The sequence below is a fragment of the Carassius carassius genome, chromosome 35 (assembly GCF_963082965.1).
Source record: "Carassius carassius chromosome 35, fCarCar2.1, whole genome shotgun sequence".
In the NCBI taxonomy this organism is placed as follows: Eukaryota; Metazoa; Chordata; class Actinopteri; order Cypriniformes; family Cyprinidae; genus Carassius; species Carassius carassius.
Window position 1 is genome coordinate 26958624 of NC_081789.1, and position 15464 is coordinate 26974087.

The 15464-nt window shown below is 32.9% G+C and overlaps 1 protein-coding gene across 1 annotated transcript in view; it reads left to right on the plus strand.

Annotated features, from left to right (window-relative positions):
- The first annotated feature begins 741 nt into the window (after positions 1 to 741).
- Positions 742 to 15464, plus strand: part of scn5lab (sodium channel, voltage gated, type V-like, alpha b) — a 143337-nt gene continuing 128614 nt past the window's right edge. Inside the window, exon 1 of the mRNA XM_059525275.1 lies at positions 742 to 1033. The gene's annotated coding sequence lies outside the window, so the exon portion shown is untranslated. The remainder of the gene's footprint in view (positions 1034 to 15464) is intronic.

Here is a 15464-nt window from a genome sequence, read left to right on the forward strand (position 1 = left end):
TTGCAATAGGTACATTTCAATTTCACACACAAGAAAGCCTACTCAATAATATAAGATGCAAGCAACACATTTCTACACTGAGTATTTAAACTATTCAATGTAAATTTAAAACTAAATAACGATGCATCTTTCGCAATGATATTTGAATTAAAGAACATGCATGCATAATTAAAATTAGGTCACTCGCTAGATTTTTGAAAAACAACCATAGTCTACCCTTCGATGCTTTCTCCGACCAACAGATGGAGTTATGAACTCATATTCCACATTTTTCACACAAAAAAACTTAAGTCACGCATATATTTTTTATCTATTTAGACAAATTATCTTTCTCTCCAGTCCATATGTGTGAGCAAAACCATTTAATGCACTGTATTTATACACCTATATATTTATAAAAATTATTAAAATTGCATTTGCATGCATAGTGCGTATCTCATTCTACATAAAAAAAGCCATGCACACATGACATTTCTGTATTAACTCTCAAATCCCGAGCATTAAGGACACAATGCGCTTTATTTCAAAGGGAGGAGAAAAAACAACATAGCCTAGGCCATATATTACAAACCCAAATGACAAAACATGATGCACTTTATTCAGTTTTTGCCAGAACAAGCGGCTAAAAGCAGATGGTGTTCGTGGAGGAGGAGGAACATCGAAGCACTGGCTCTCTGCTGCTCTCAGATCAGTTCAGTCTGAGATACACATCAACATACAGCTCTGCTTTTCCAACAGAGCCACAACTTCATGCGCTGGAGTCTCTCTCTGTGTATGTGTGTGTGATTGGGAATTGCGGATCAATTGCACAAGGCAGGACTGATTCAGACTGATTCAGGATGATGTGAAAAGGCGGATTTAAGGGTCTTTCACCGCGTGGATTCACTTCAGACTAAACTTGGAACATTATATGCGCAACTTGTTTGTATTGCTGGGGATTTTCATGATGGCTTTCCTGTGGCTCTTTCTGTTGATCAGAGGAAATGTGTGAACGCTTGCACATACACAGCTGAACAGAAGCGAAGTTTCACATGTAAGTGAGTTGCTTTTGTTATTTTATCTTGCGACTGATTTTACTTTTACAGACAATTAAAATGCAAAAAAAAGTTTTAAATTATTTGCTCGCGAAATCATGAAGAAGTCTTTAATTGTATAGTATCCAAAATCAAATTAAAAACACACAACACGTCTCAAATCAAGCTAATTGTTTGTAGTAGCTATTTCGTGTTACACTGATTCATGAACGGGTTAGTTTTTTTTATGACAATTAAATTATGTAGTTGTCTATTTTTACGAGTGCATTAATTGAGGAAAGATTCATATTTTGACGGATGTTTGTGATAAATTACGCAATTAAGTCAGAAACATATTTATTGTTGATAAAGGCGTTATACTTTAACACAATATACATGCCAAGCGATCCGATTTCTGTTATTCTGAACGCTGTCAGATGGTGTGTGTGTGTGTGTGTGTGTGGTTTGCAAGAACAGGTGTTAGTGTCGCTGTTTTTTTGTTTGTTTGTTTGTTTGTTTTTCTTCTTGTGTCGCCTGCACGCGCTTTTTTTAAGATAATTGGTAAGTTAAAATAAGGTAAGCTTTTAAAAAGCATTTTAGCATTTTTTATACCTAAGAAGAAACACTCACTCCTTGCTGTCTTTAAAGGTCAGCAGTAGCGCGCAAAAAGATAAAAATAAATAAATAAATAAATAAAATAAAATACTCGCCTTATTTCACCAGCGCGCGAAATTTTCGCGCTCTTGTCCAAGGTGCTGAAAACACACTGAGATCAGAAATGAGGTAAAAACTATTTCACACGACATTATTTTATATGTTTAGTTCGAATAAACTAAGAGTCAGACAGAAAATCGTGAAAAGTTGTTGGTAAAAACGAAGGTATTGCTAAGTAAATCGCTGTTATGAACAACCTCAACAAAAACAGCGCCATGACAACACGTCACCAACATTTATTACGAAATAAAGCTATCAATACTCAGTTAATTTCATTTAACATTAAGTATTATAATAAATAATGTTAAATCAAACGCAAATTTGTTACTGTAAGGATATCCTTACCTGATCTTGGACCTGAAAAAATACTTTCATTTGTGTAAAATAATATTTTATTCGCTAAATATATATTAATATAGTATATATATACTTTTGGAAAAACGAGTTAATTCAGATGTTATAACACACTCAGTGGCGTTATTTGCTGTAACATTCTTTGTGAATAAAATATTAATTATAATAATAATGTTGAAATCTTTGTTTTGCTGAAATAAGATACTTAGGCTACATGACATTACAATTAACATTCAAATATTTGTTTTTATTTTAAACAAGTGCCTTGTATAATATGGCTGAAGTCTACAGAGCACATGTGTGTGTGTGTGAGCTGTGGATAAACAGAGGAAGTGATGGTAACAGAGACAGCAATGCTTGATGTAATAATTCTCAGTTATTTACTAGTTATTTGCATTCTTTCAAAAGGCCCGTGTTATGAATCATCGCTCATGCCACATCACCCTAATTATTATGATGAACAGGGAGTCATCTGTCATATTGTCAATTGCTGATGTAGGATCTCTGGGGATCTTGCTTCAGTCTGTTCTGATTGGCTGTGGCTGACAGGATCACAAGGGGACTCAAAAGATTATTTCTCTTTGAATTGATCCAGACTGGTTCAACCAGGAATGGTTAATATGACTCAAGGAATAGTTCACTCAAATATGAAAGTTTGCAGTGAGTTTAAACATTCAAGCCATCCAAGGATGAGTTTGTTTCTTCATCAGGTTTGGAGAAATGTAGCATTGCATCAGTGTCTCATCAATGGATGCTCTGCAGTGAATGGGTGCCGTCAGAATGAGAGCTGATAAAAACAGCACAATAATCCACAGCACTCCAGTCCATCAGTTAACATCTGGAGAAGACAAAAGATGAAACAAATCCAGCGTTAAGACGTTTTTAAGTTCAAACCATTGCTTCTGGCTAAACTCCTAAAGTCCATAATCCACAATATCACTTCCTCCAGTGAAAAAGTGTTCTGGTCTGAATCAGGAGAGAAATCTGCACAGATCAAGCAGCGTTTAAACAGCTCTAAACAAATATGTGGCTGGATTTCCAGATGTGAACTGATGGAGTGCTGTGCATTATTGTGATGTTTTTATCAGCTCTTCAATCTGACGGCACCCATTCACTGCAGAGCATCCATTGATGAGACACTGATGCAATGCTACATTTCTCCAAACCTGATGTAGAAACAAACAGGGTGGGCACATTTAAGCGAATTGTAATTTTTTTAGCTGAACTGTTCCTTTAAATCCTGTTTTATTTCTCTTGATCTCTTGGTTTTGAGAAGCACTGATTGTAACAGCAGCAGCGCTGACTTTGGAATCATTAGTTGTTTTGCCACTTATAATTTATTTGTGACAAGTGGCCTATGGCCTCATCTTTTCTCATCTAAACAATCTGAGACAGTTTTTGACTTGGCTGTTGTTTCTTTCACACTTTGTTTCTTTCATAACCCAGCTTGACTTCAAAGTGTCCGCTTTATTCTGCTGTTATGAAAACAATGACAAGCAATGTTTCATTTTGACATAATTTGGTCAAAAGCGGGATCTCCGAGTGCTCTGGCTCAACAGGGGAGAGTTTTGCTCTGTCACTGAACCAAATTAAACACGTCTCTCATTAGATCATCACAGAGCGAAGCCATTAGACGGACGCAGGCTTGAAACTATACATCAGCGCTTCTGTTGGGCACTACACCCAGTGCTAGTGTTTGACCTAATGATAAACGGTTATCAGCTGCTGGGGGTCGTGGAGGTTGTATAAGCTGTCAGCAGATCTTTCTTCATCCAGGAGCTGAAAATGGATTAGCAACAGAAGCTCCTATATGGGGAGAAATACAAAATTGGAGCAATTAATAAATAAGTGATAGCTTGTGTGCACTTTACTTTGGGTAGAGATGGGTTATACAGCTAAAACATATGTATCAAAAAAAAATGTATATATAAATTCTGAATTTAAAAAGTCTGATCATTGTTCCTCAAAATTGTTAAAGTTAAACCTGGTTAATAGTTAAATCTAGTCTCTTGACCTGTTCGGTCAGACCCTTTTATCAGTCGTGAAAACACTTGTTGTGCCATTTAGACCATAGTGACCTTTGACCTCTGGGTGGTCAGAAACTGACCCATATTAAGGCTTCAAGGACAGCCATGCACCTACCGCAGAGTAATTGTTGTGTCATCAAAAAAGACACTTGATGAGTAACCTTCATGTCCACCTGATGACCTGTGCTGTCCGGGGATTTGTAACCCGGTCTAAGTTTAGTTGCTGGACGCTTTTTATCCATGCGCACAGAGGCAGAAAGCCCACATTAGCGAATGGCCAGACACTAATCTGGGCTTTGGATGAAGCCTCGAGGGAATGTGGACCCTGCTGTAAAGCCCCTTTCATTGATTAGGCCTTTTCCAGTGCTTTCCTGCTGAAGTCACAATCACACTTCAGAAGGACACAAGCTGCTCTTAAATAAGCGTCTCCTGCAGAATCAGGTTGAACCTCATGACAACTCTTAAGAATGTGTCATATTTTACCTCAAAATCCTACTAAAGAAGTCTTTTATAAATTAAAAAATTAAAGAGTTAAGCCTTATTTAGGACCATTAAAATTGTTGGAATTGTGGGATTATTTGCACACCAAAACAATCCCGGAATTAAATAAACAAATCTCATTATATTAAGGCAAATAATAATTATTACTTACATTGTAATGTTTGTTGTAACACTTTACAATAAGGTTTCATCAGTTAATGCATTAACTAGCAATGAACAAAGTTTGTTACAGTATTCATCTTTGTTAAGACTAGTTTATAAAAATACAACTATTTGTTTGTTCATATTAGCTCAGGTCAATTACTGTAAATAATACTAACAGATACTTTTGATTTTAATAATGTATTAGTGAATTTTGACATTAACAATAAGATTAATAAATGCGTTAAGTATTTACCTTGTTTGTTCATGTTAACTAATGTATGGTTTAACAAATGGAACCTTATTGTAAATTGTTACCGATATTTACCGATAACTGCAACTTTTGATTTTAATTGATTAACATTGACTATAAGATTATAAATAGGCCTAGTTTTCATTGTTACTTCAAGTTAACTAATGTAGTTAATAATGACTACTAATGCAACTTTGTAAAATGTTACCGATAAAAACGATATTTTAACTTTTTATTTTAATAATTTATTATTAAACTGTTGAAAAAAACATTAATAAATAATTTACTATCTCCTAATTTATTAACATTGACTAAGATTATAAGTAGGCTTAGTTTTCATTGTTACTTCAAGTTAACTAATGTAGTTAATAATGACTACTAATGCAACTTTGTAAAATGTTACCGATATTTTAACTTTTGATTTTAATAATTTATTATTAAACTGTTGAAAAAAACATTAATAAATAATTTACTATCTCTAAATTTATTATCATTGACTAAGATTATAAGTAGACTTAGTTTTCATTGTTACTTCATTTTAACTAATGTAGTTAATAATGACTACTAATGCAACTTTGTAAAATGTTACCGATATTTTAACTTTTGATTTTAATAATTCATTATTAAATTGTTGGGGAAAAAAACATTCATAAATGCTTTAGTATTTTTTTATTGTTAGTTTAGGTTAAATATATAAATTGACAAACGCAATCTTATTTCAATCTGTTACCGATAATATTCACAAATGGAACTTTTGATTTTATTAATTTATCAACATTAACTAAGATTAATAATTTCTTTAGAAGTATATTTTCTAAAACATTAAATACTTAATGCAACCTTATTTCAAAGTGTTACTGATAACCTACTGATAACAAAAACAACTTTATATTTTAATGATGAATTATTAAATGCTGAAAATAACATGATCTATGATTAATAAATGCTTTAGATTGTAAATTTTTTGTTAGCTAATATATGAATCAAGGATTACAACCTTATTGTAAATTGTTACTGACAGTATTAATGGATGCATCTTTAGATTTTAATAATTCAACATTAACTAAGCTTAATAAATGCTTTAGAAATATTTTTCATTAGTTCAAGTTCAAGTTCATTTTCATTAAATGATAGCTAATATTACCATATTGTAAGTAAAACAATAATATTAACAAATGCGTCTTTTGATTTTATTAATTCATTTTCATTAACTAAGATTAATAAATGCATTAGAAGTATTTTTCTTTGTTAGTTCATGTTGGCTAATAAATCGAAGTGTTTCCAGATACATTATCGGTAGTATGTGTGGTGTTAAATTAAATTTATTAATATTTATAAAACATTTCAAGGTACTGAGGATGAGTAACGAAAATTGCAGTCATTAAAATTTGTAGTTAATCATCATAAAAAAATCTTGAAAGTTCATAAAAACCTTTATGCAAAAAATATGATCTTATTTTCTGTTGATTTTGAGGTGAAATGTGACCCAGATATCTTCATAGACCGGGAGAAGTTGGATATCTCCAACATGTCACAGAACAGCGGCTCTTGAGCTACTGTCCTTGAACCCCCAGCGTTTCTTACCGACTGAACTCAAGGAAAAAGGTTAACGCTACTCTTTGGCATAAAAGATGTAGCTTTGCTCCTATCAATCACCTTTACGAGGTTGCAAAGGTTATGTTGCAATCCGTGTCACAGTGAAAAGGCATACTGTACTTCGGTTCATCTTTAATGGGCTCTTCGTGGGCCGTCTTTGAGAAAATGCAGTGAGCCATTAGTTTAATGCAGTGATAGCTGCATAATGCGATCATCTGTGTAACAGGAACTTAAGCAATGCATGATTCATGTTTCATATTGCAGAACTCGTCTGCAATTTAATGCATAGAGTCATGCAGCGGGCGACCGGACAAATGCAGTCGCAATTGAGCCGTTTCATGAGGAAAATCTGAAACTCTTATGAATATTTGTGGCAGGTATATCATTAAAAATGACCCCATGTGGGTCAGTTTCAGCAAATGTCCTGACAGTGTAGGATCATTAAGATTTGTCTGCAATATATTCATGACAATTCTCATTACTGTAATGCAAGAAAAATATATAATTAAATAAATTTAATTTTCTGTACTGTGATGCTGAAAAACCATGATGTATTAAATTAATTTAATATGGCAATATTTGTTATATTGCCTTCACTGTAGAATGGTTTAAATAAATATATATATATTTTAGTATAGAATCATTTAATTTAACATTTTCATGACAAATTATTTTTACTGTAATTCATGAATAAAATCGAATTCTCTTTATTAATGGCAATATTTGTTATACCGTATAACAGAATCACTTAAATTGTAGCAATTATTTCAAATAATAATAATTTATTATGCCAACATTTGTTACATGAACTTGATCTTGTATACTTTAACCAAAAATATTAATGACAGAATCACATAAATGATGGCAGCAATAATTTCAGATAAATAATGTATCATGGCAATATTTATTACATTGTTCTTTTTCGATTGCTTTTTAATATTTATTACATTACCTTGTTTTTATACAGGTTTAACAAAATAATAATTGCTTTATAACAGAATCATTTTAATTGTTGCAATAATAATTTCAAATTAATAATTCATTAAATTATTATAGTGATATTTACAATGAATATATAAAATTAATATTTTATAACACCTGATTTATGTATATATAAATATTAAAATATATAAAAAAATATTTTAAAATATTAAAAAAATATCTAATAAAAAAATACAAAAGTAAAATATCCAGACACATTACTGTAATGAGAAAATATGCTTAATTTGGATGAAGATTACATTTTCAGTCTTTTTACTTCATCAATTTCATGTTTAAGTTGCAATGTGTTGTCTGGTATTTTTGATTATTATTTTGGAATTTACTAAGAATTTCTGAGTGAAAATTGTTTTTAAAACTTTTATTTATTTATTTTATGTGTAGCACTTTTAAAGCATTTCGTTAGCTTGAAAGCATCTGATCGGCATACCTGTATCATTAAAAGTACCCAGAAAACATTTTGAAGTGTGTGCATGCGTCATCATCATCATCAGAGATGTGGAGACACAGAGGCTGGATGAACTCAGATTGAGAGCTTCTGTGAATTTAGAAGGACCTTCAGTGCACTGAACTCCTCAGATTGCTTTGGGGCCTGCTTTTGTGTCGAGCTATTCTTGGCAAACAGTTCAGATGCATTCAGAATTACACACACATGGATTCTGGCATCGTTGGGGGTTATGTGGCTATAGCACAAAGCAAAACAGCCATCACACTTTGACTTCTGCGTTTTGTTTTTTAACAAAGCTTGAAGGCTTTAGCCTGACAGATGTTGATACCACTGTGCTAAAGTTTGACTAAAATAGTGAAAAAATAATATCTTTCTCTGTATTTTTGTCTTTTTTCTCTTAAATCAAGATACATTTATTTCAGATGCAAAATGAAGATGTAGTTCTAACCCTCTAACCCTAACCTTGTTTTCTAAGAAAGAAAATGAATAAACTAAGTTTATGATTAATACAGGAACAAATGTCTGTCAGTGGAGAATTAAAACTGGAGAGCTGTTTTATGTTTTAATAAAAGTAATGTAGTAATGCATCTCGGTTTAAGAATCTTTAGACTTTTGAATTGGAAAATGATAACAACAAAAAAATTATTGAAAACCTTATTTCTCATCTATTCTTTTTGTTTCCTTTACTTTATTTATTTTATTAATTTTTTCGCAGTGTAATCAGAAGGTACATAACCCCCCCCCCCCATTTTCTAATTAATAATTGCAAATTAATAATTAGTAAATTTATTATGGCTATATATATTGACCTTGGTAAAAAAAAATGTGAAAACAAAATAACAATCTATTAATTCATGGCAATATTTGATACATTACCTTGATTGTGTACTGCTTTGACAAAATATAGTGACTGCATTACAGAAAAACTTAAATAAATAATGTATTAAATTATTATTGCAATATTTATTGTATTATCATGATTTCATAACGGTTTGATTAAAATATATTGATTTTCATTGTATTAAAGAATCACTTAAATTGTGGCAGTAATAATTTCAAATGATTAATTTATCAAAAGTATAATGCCAAAATTATAAATTGTAAAATTATTTCACTATTCTAGTAAATAATTGCAGATTAATTATTAATTAATTCCTAAAATATTTCTTAAACAACCTTGGTTTAAGCAAAAATATTAATTGTATTATATAGATTGTCTTATTTAATTTACTTTAAATTATTATTTTTTATTTTTTCAAATAATAAAAAAAAAAAATAATGGAGATCTGTTGGAATTTATATTTTTTTAAATCTTGCTAAAAAAAAAAAAAAAAAAAAAAATGGTCTCCAGACATTTATATCTATATTTTATTCCCTTCAATTTATTCCTGAGTTTTATTCCATAAAATCCTGCAGAAACTCGTGTTTGTGTTTGTCTGTACACATGCGTGTCGGGAGAAAGAAGCAATTAGGACGAGTCTGTTTGCACAGTATTTATTAAAAGCATTCATTTAGCATGTTTTCAAAGCACCATTGTTTACTAATTGTTCTTAGAAACCTATTCCATCGCACCGATCACGTCAGGTCTTTCAGACAATCAAACAAACCCAGACAGGTGGAGGCACAGAGGAAGAAGAGTCTCAGATGATGTTCATCCCAACCAATGAGAATAATTACAGCTTCTTATTAACGGCAAGCAGAAAGCGGCATGCCGTTGAAACCGAAGACTAAACATGATTAATCCAAGTGGGTCGCGGTGGTCCGACGCTCTCCTTTTGCGAGGAAATCAATGCAAAAATTATCAAACCGAATCAGGATTGTGCCATTTCAGGATGCAGCTGAGAAAAGTGGGATTGATGGCCAGGACGTTTTTTATTACGACCTCCTTCTTTTGATAGGACGGTAAGAATATCCAACATTAATATGATTCCAATCTGACTCATAATGTGAATCTTCCCAGCGAAATAATTGGTAAATGACAAACAAACTTGGTGAATCGTCTCTCACAAGCCCCATTTTTCTCTAGAGCCAGAGGAAATCGCACGGGCCATTACAGTGATTCACAGGCCATCATTTAATGAAGACAGTAACAAATAGGCTCACAAGTGAGTTGTATTTTTCTTTATCACATTACAGGAAGATCATAATGCCCTCAGGAGCGGGAGAATAGAGTAGCAGCAGCACTCGGAAACTGAACTGAGGACGTGTGGCTGTGAAAGTTTATCTGCAAATGAAACGTCTGTCATCGTCTACTCAACGCTCATGTTGGTCCAAACCTATAGAACTGACTTAAAATACAAAGAATGCTTGAAAAAATGTTAAACAAATGGGAAGTTAAATGGCTTGTAATCACCATTTTATGTGCTGTATAGACCTGCTATGGTGAATAACTGTTGACAAAGGAGAGGCAGACGAGGTGAAGCTGCAAAATCATGTGCCACATATGGGTTTTACTGAGCCACAAAACAGAAGAACCCAAAAGTAGTCTACTGTGACCTCTTTGGAGTTAAATTGAAATGTGTGCCAGTGCAATTAGACACTTAATGAGAGTAAGATTGAGTGTTTAATCTTAAAGGAGAACAGTGTGAAAACAGCAGATACAAAGCACATGCCTTTTATTTGTATATGTCAGTATTGCAATATTGATCATTTTGTTGTCTTGACATGCTAACAGTGTGCCAATAGCATGCTATAGCCATGCAAAATGCTAAAGTGTTAAAAATGCTAGCAATGTGCTAAAAAATGCCGTAACCATCCTAAATGCATGCTAGAAATGCTATGGAAGAGTCAGAAATATTGTAGAAACATGTTAGCAATTAATTAAAACATACTAACAACATGTTAGAAACATGCCTAAACATGTTAACATGTTAAAACAGTAGCAGGGTGTTAATACATGCTAACAACATGTTGAAACACGCTAGAAACATCCCTAAACACGTTAGCAACATGTTAAAACAATGGCAGTGTGAATATATTTAAACAGACAAACAACATGCTAGAAAAATGCTTAAAACATCCTAAAATGATTTTAAAACTAAACTTCCAACATATTTAAGCTTCAAAACAACCCAGTCAAGCATAAAATCTAAAACATGCTAGAAACATTTTAATAATGTGTTAAAACAAAGAACATGGTAGCAATGTGCTAAAACATGCTAGTAATGTGTTTAAACATGCAGTAAACAATATAATAGGTTAAAACATGCTAGCAATGTGTTAAAAATTATAGTAATGTGTTAAACATGTATGCAAAGTGTTAAATCATGCAAGAAACAATTATAACAGTTTAAAACATGTTAACAATGTGTTAAAACATTCTAGTTATATGTTGATACGGCAGCAAATTATTAAAACATGCAAGAAACATCATAGTAATGTGTTAAAACATGGTGGCGAGGTGTTAAAACATCAGATAAGCACTAAAACATGATAGAAACATGACAATTTATAAAACATGCTTTTGAGGTTTGAAAACATCAGAAAAGTGTCAAAACATGCTAGAAACATTATAAAAATTTATTAAAACATGCTAGCAAAATATGATAAAACGTGCTAGTGAGGTGTTAAAACATCAGAAAAGCATCAAGCCATGCTAGAAACATGACAATGTATAAAACATGCTAGCAAGGTGTTAAAACATCAGATAAGCACTAAAACATGCTAGAAACATTATAAAAATGTATTCGTACATGTTGGTAGAGAGTTAAAGCATTCAGGAAATACCTTCTATTAATATTTCATTGCTCCAGTGCAAATCAATAAGTGAAAGAAAAGAAAAAGAAAGAAATTGCCCAACATGTCCATTTTATTCCGGCCAAAGTAACATTTGAGCTTCTTAGCTCAGGAGCAGGAACTGCCCATGAGGACCTGAAGGCATCAAGCGAGTGAAGCAGGAATGACAGCTGACACCACAGCAAGTGTCTTTAGCAACGGCACGATTGTTTTTTAGCTGTTGCAGCTTTCCTGTGTTTGTCTCTGTGTTTAGCTGCGGTCTAACGGGGTCTCTGATAATATTGTGAGTTTGTGTTGTCAACTCTAGTGTTCTGGGAATGTGGCGTGTGTGAGAGAGACATACTAAAACAACAGTCAGACCCGCGGCCAGCCCCTGAGCTCGAGCGCTGTCTGTCCTACTTTGAAAGTGACAGCTGACCCATGGAAAGTTGACGGTGGGCAGAAAGAATGCCGATCATGTGGAGGTCTGAGGCAGGTATACAGCTGTAGAGCTGGAGTTTCTTCTGCTGGGAGTTTGCTTAAACAAGAGTTAATTACCACATGTTGAATGTTTTTTAGTTTCTGCCTCAGACCATCACCGTTGACATCTGCATTCTATAATTATGCTAAAACATTAGCAATGTGCTTAATCATGTTAGCAGCATGCCAAAACAATAGCAATGTACTAAAACATGCTAACAACATGGTAAAAAAAACATGAAAAACATGCTTGATCACGTTAGCAACATGCTAAAACAATAGCAATGTTGAAAAACCTGCTAACAACATGTTAAAAAAAGTTGGAAAAATGCTTAATCATGTTAGCAACATGCTAAAACAAGAGCAATGTGCTGAATCATGTTTACAACATGTTAAAAAAACATTAAACATAGGCTACTTAAGAATGTTGGAAACATGCTAAAAACAATAGTGATGTGCTAAAATATGCTAACAAGATGCTTAAACTGCTCCGACTGTGTGTGCACTTAAGATAGGTTAAATGCAGAGCACGAATTGCCACGTCACCTCACTTTTAATTTTTCACTTTCAAAATGTTAAAAACATGCTCAATAATGTTAATGACACACCAAAACTATAGCAATGTGCAAAAAACATATGAACAAGATGCTGAAAATGGAAAAGCATGCTTAATCATGTTAATGACACACCAAAACTAAAATATGCGAACAAGTTGCAAAATCTTTTAAAAACATGCTTAATCATGTTAATGACACATCACAACAATAGCAATGTGCAAAAAACAGATGAACAATATGCTGAAAATGTTAAAAACATGCTTAATCATGTTAATGACACACCAAAACTATAGCTACGTGCTAACAAAATGTTAAAACATGTTAGAAACATGCTTAAACATGCTAGCGATGTTCTAAATCATTCTGACAACGTTACAAACATGCTAACACTGTTTTAAAACAGCAGTCATGTGCTGAAACATGCTAGAAACATGCTAATCATGCCAGCTGCATGCTTGCTAGAAAGGCTTTTAAAACTTTCAGACAATTGAGATCTGTTGAAGAAATCACCAAAGTGTCATCAATAGGCCTACTTGACAATTTGTCAAACTGCTGATTCGTTTCTTGGTCTGATTTTTGCATCTTAAGGTTGTGACCGTCTCATGATACTGACTCAGTTCTAGCCCAAAAAGCTCCTGGATTCGTCTGCAATCAAGCACAGTCACTCAACGTGACACGGCTCCGACCCTGAGGATTTCATTCGTACCTCAAGTAGGAGCAGAAACGGCTGTCAGAGATGATGACAGGCTACACCCACGTCTCAATCGCACGCTTCTCGCTAACAGCCAGCCTTTCAATGCTAATCAGTGCATTAATCACTAATTGCTTCCCCACGCACGCAGACCGCGTTTCTCCTGGAAGGTGAGGCTTTGATTGACAGCAGGTTCAGTTGGCCGCTGTCATCACGTGTAATCGTCTCGCAGTTAGCATGCTAGCAACACGCTAATGACGAGAAGAGCGCGGCGCTCTGAAATCAAAACACCCACTGAAATCAGACTCAAGTGACTCCTCCGCTCCGGCAAGCATCTCTTAGCATGAGTTCTGATGCTGTTTGTAAAATGTTGAGGCTGAGGGGTGAAACCTGAAGTAATGCTCAATCATGTCCTGAAATTACTTCTGGAAAGAACTCATTGGAAGCATTCATTTTCTCTCAGAGCTGTCACCTGTAGAAACTAAAAACATAAATGCACGTGGATATACAAAGGGGTCGGCCACAAATCATCATTACTGTAATGGACCAAGCAGATAATGCTCGAATTAAAGTCAGTGTGCTGAACTGAACACTCTTAATGCAATTTCTGTGTTTTCTTACTTGCATCGTAAAAAAAAAAAAAAAAAAAAAATCCTTTAAATTAAATTAATTTGACATTTATTTAAACATTTAATAAAAACAACTTGATATAGAAATAATTTAACCCAGAAATTGCTAGTAAATTAGTAACTTTGAATAATTTATATACTGTATATATATATGTTTTTTAGAGCCATTTAACCCTGTAAAGCCTGGTATGTCTTAAATAATAATTTTATAAAGGTCATTGAACCTTTATGTCATTAATATAAAATAATAAAGTATTATACTTGATTCAAAATCATAATCTTCTTCTTATAGTTACAAATTCAAAAAACAATAATAAAAATAAAAGAATATTAATAAAATAGTATTCACTCAAATATTATAAAATAATATTGATCATTAAGTAATATTTTTCCTGTACAGGCGTTTTGTAGACAGAAATAGTAGCTCAAAATACCTTATAGTAAAATTATAATATACAAGTGCAAAAAACAAGTTGGCTGTACTGTGGTACTTTAATAGCATGTCACTTATATATTCCACTAAGAAATAAAAAATGTAGTACAGCTAAAACGTATAGTAGCAGTATGTTTACAGTGATGCTTTTATACTGTGATGTTCTTATACTGTGGATACTGAACGTTATTGAAATAATAATATGGTAGAACCGTAGTACATCTCCACAAAACATGGTATAGTAATACTATAGTACTTTTGTGTAAGTTTTCTCTATGAATTTATTTCGAGGAATGTAAATTTGAGCTCAGATAAACTAATTTACTGATGCATATCGGGTTTATTGTTGAGAATAAAGTGCGCTGGACATCGGATACGAAATCCGATCGTGTGAACATGATGCTTGCGCAGAAAGCAGAGGTTTACTGTGTCCTCACTAAACTACTATCAGCTTTCATTTCACCTTGATTTCTACAATCCTCACTCATGTCATGCTTCACAGAGATGAGGAAGAATGACAGCAGCAGAAATGTGTCTGAGACGAACAACTGAATGCAGCATTGAACACGATGATGTTAAATGCATGCACAGTTGTGTATACATATATATATATATATATTGCAGTTTTGTGAATATTTTGATGATCTTAATCTGTGTTTGCTATTTCATTTTGCCTATTTTATCTAGTTTCATAATCCTCCTTGTGATTAGGGAGTCTCAGAGAGTAAAACAGTGTATTTATTTTATATATATATATATATATATATATATATATATATATATATATATATAATATTTTTTTCTTTCTTTTTTTTAAGGTTGCATTTTGAATTAGCTTCTATTTTTATATTTTCAGTTTTCATTTTAATTGTAGTTATATTTTTATAAATATATATTATATTTTGTTATGTACA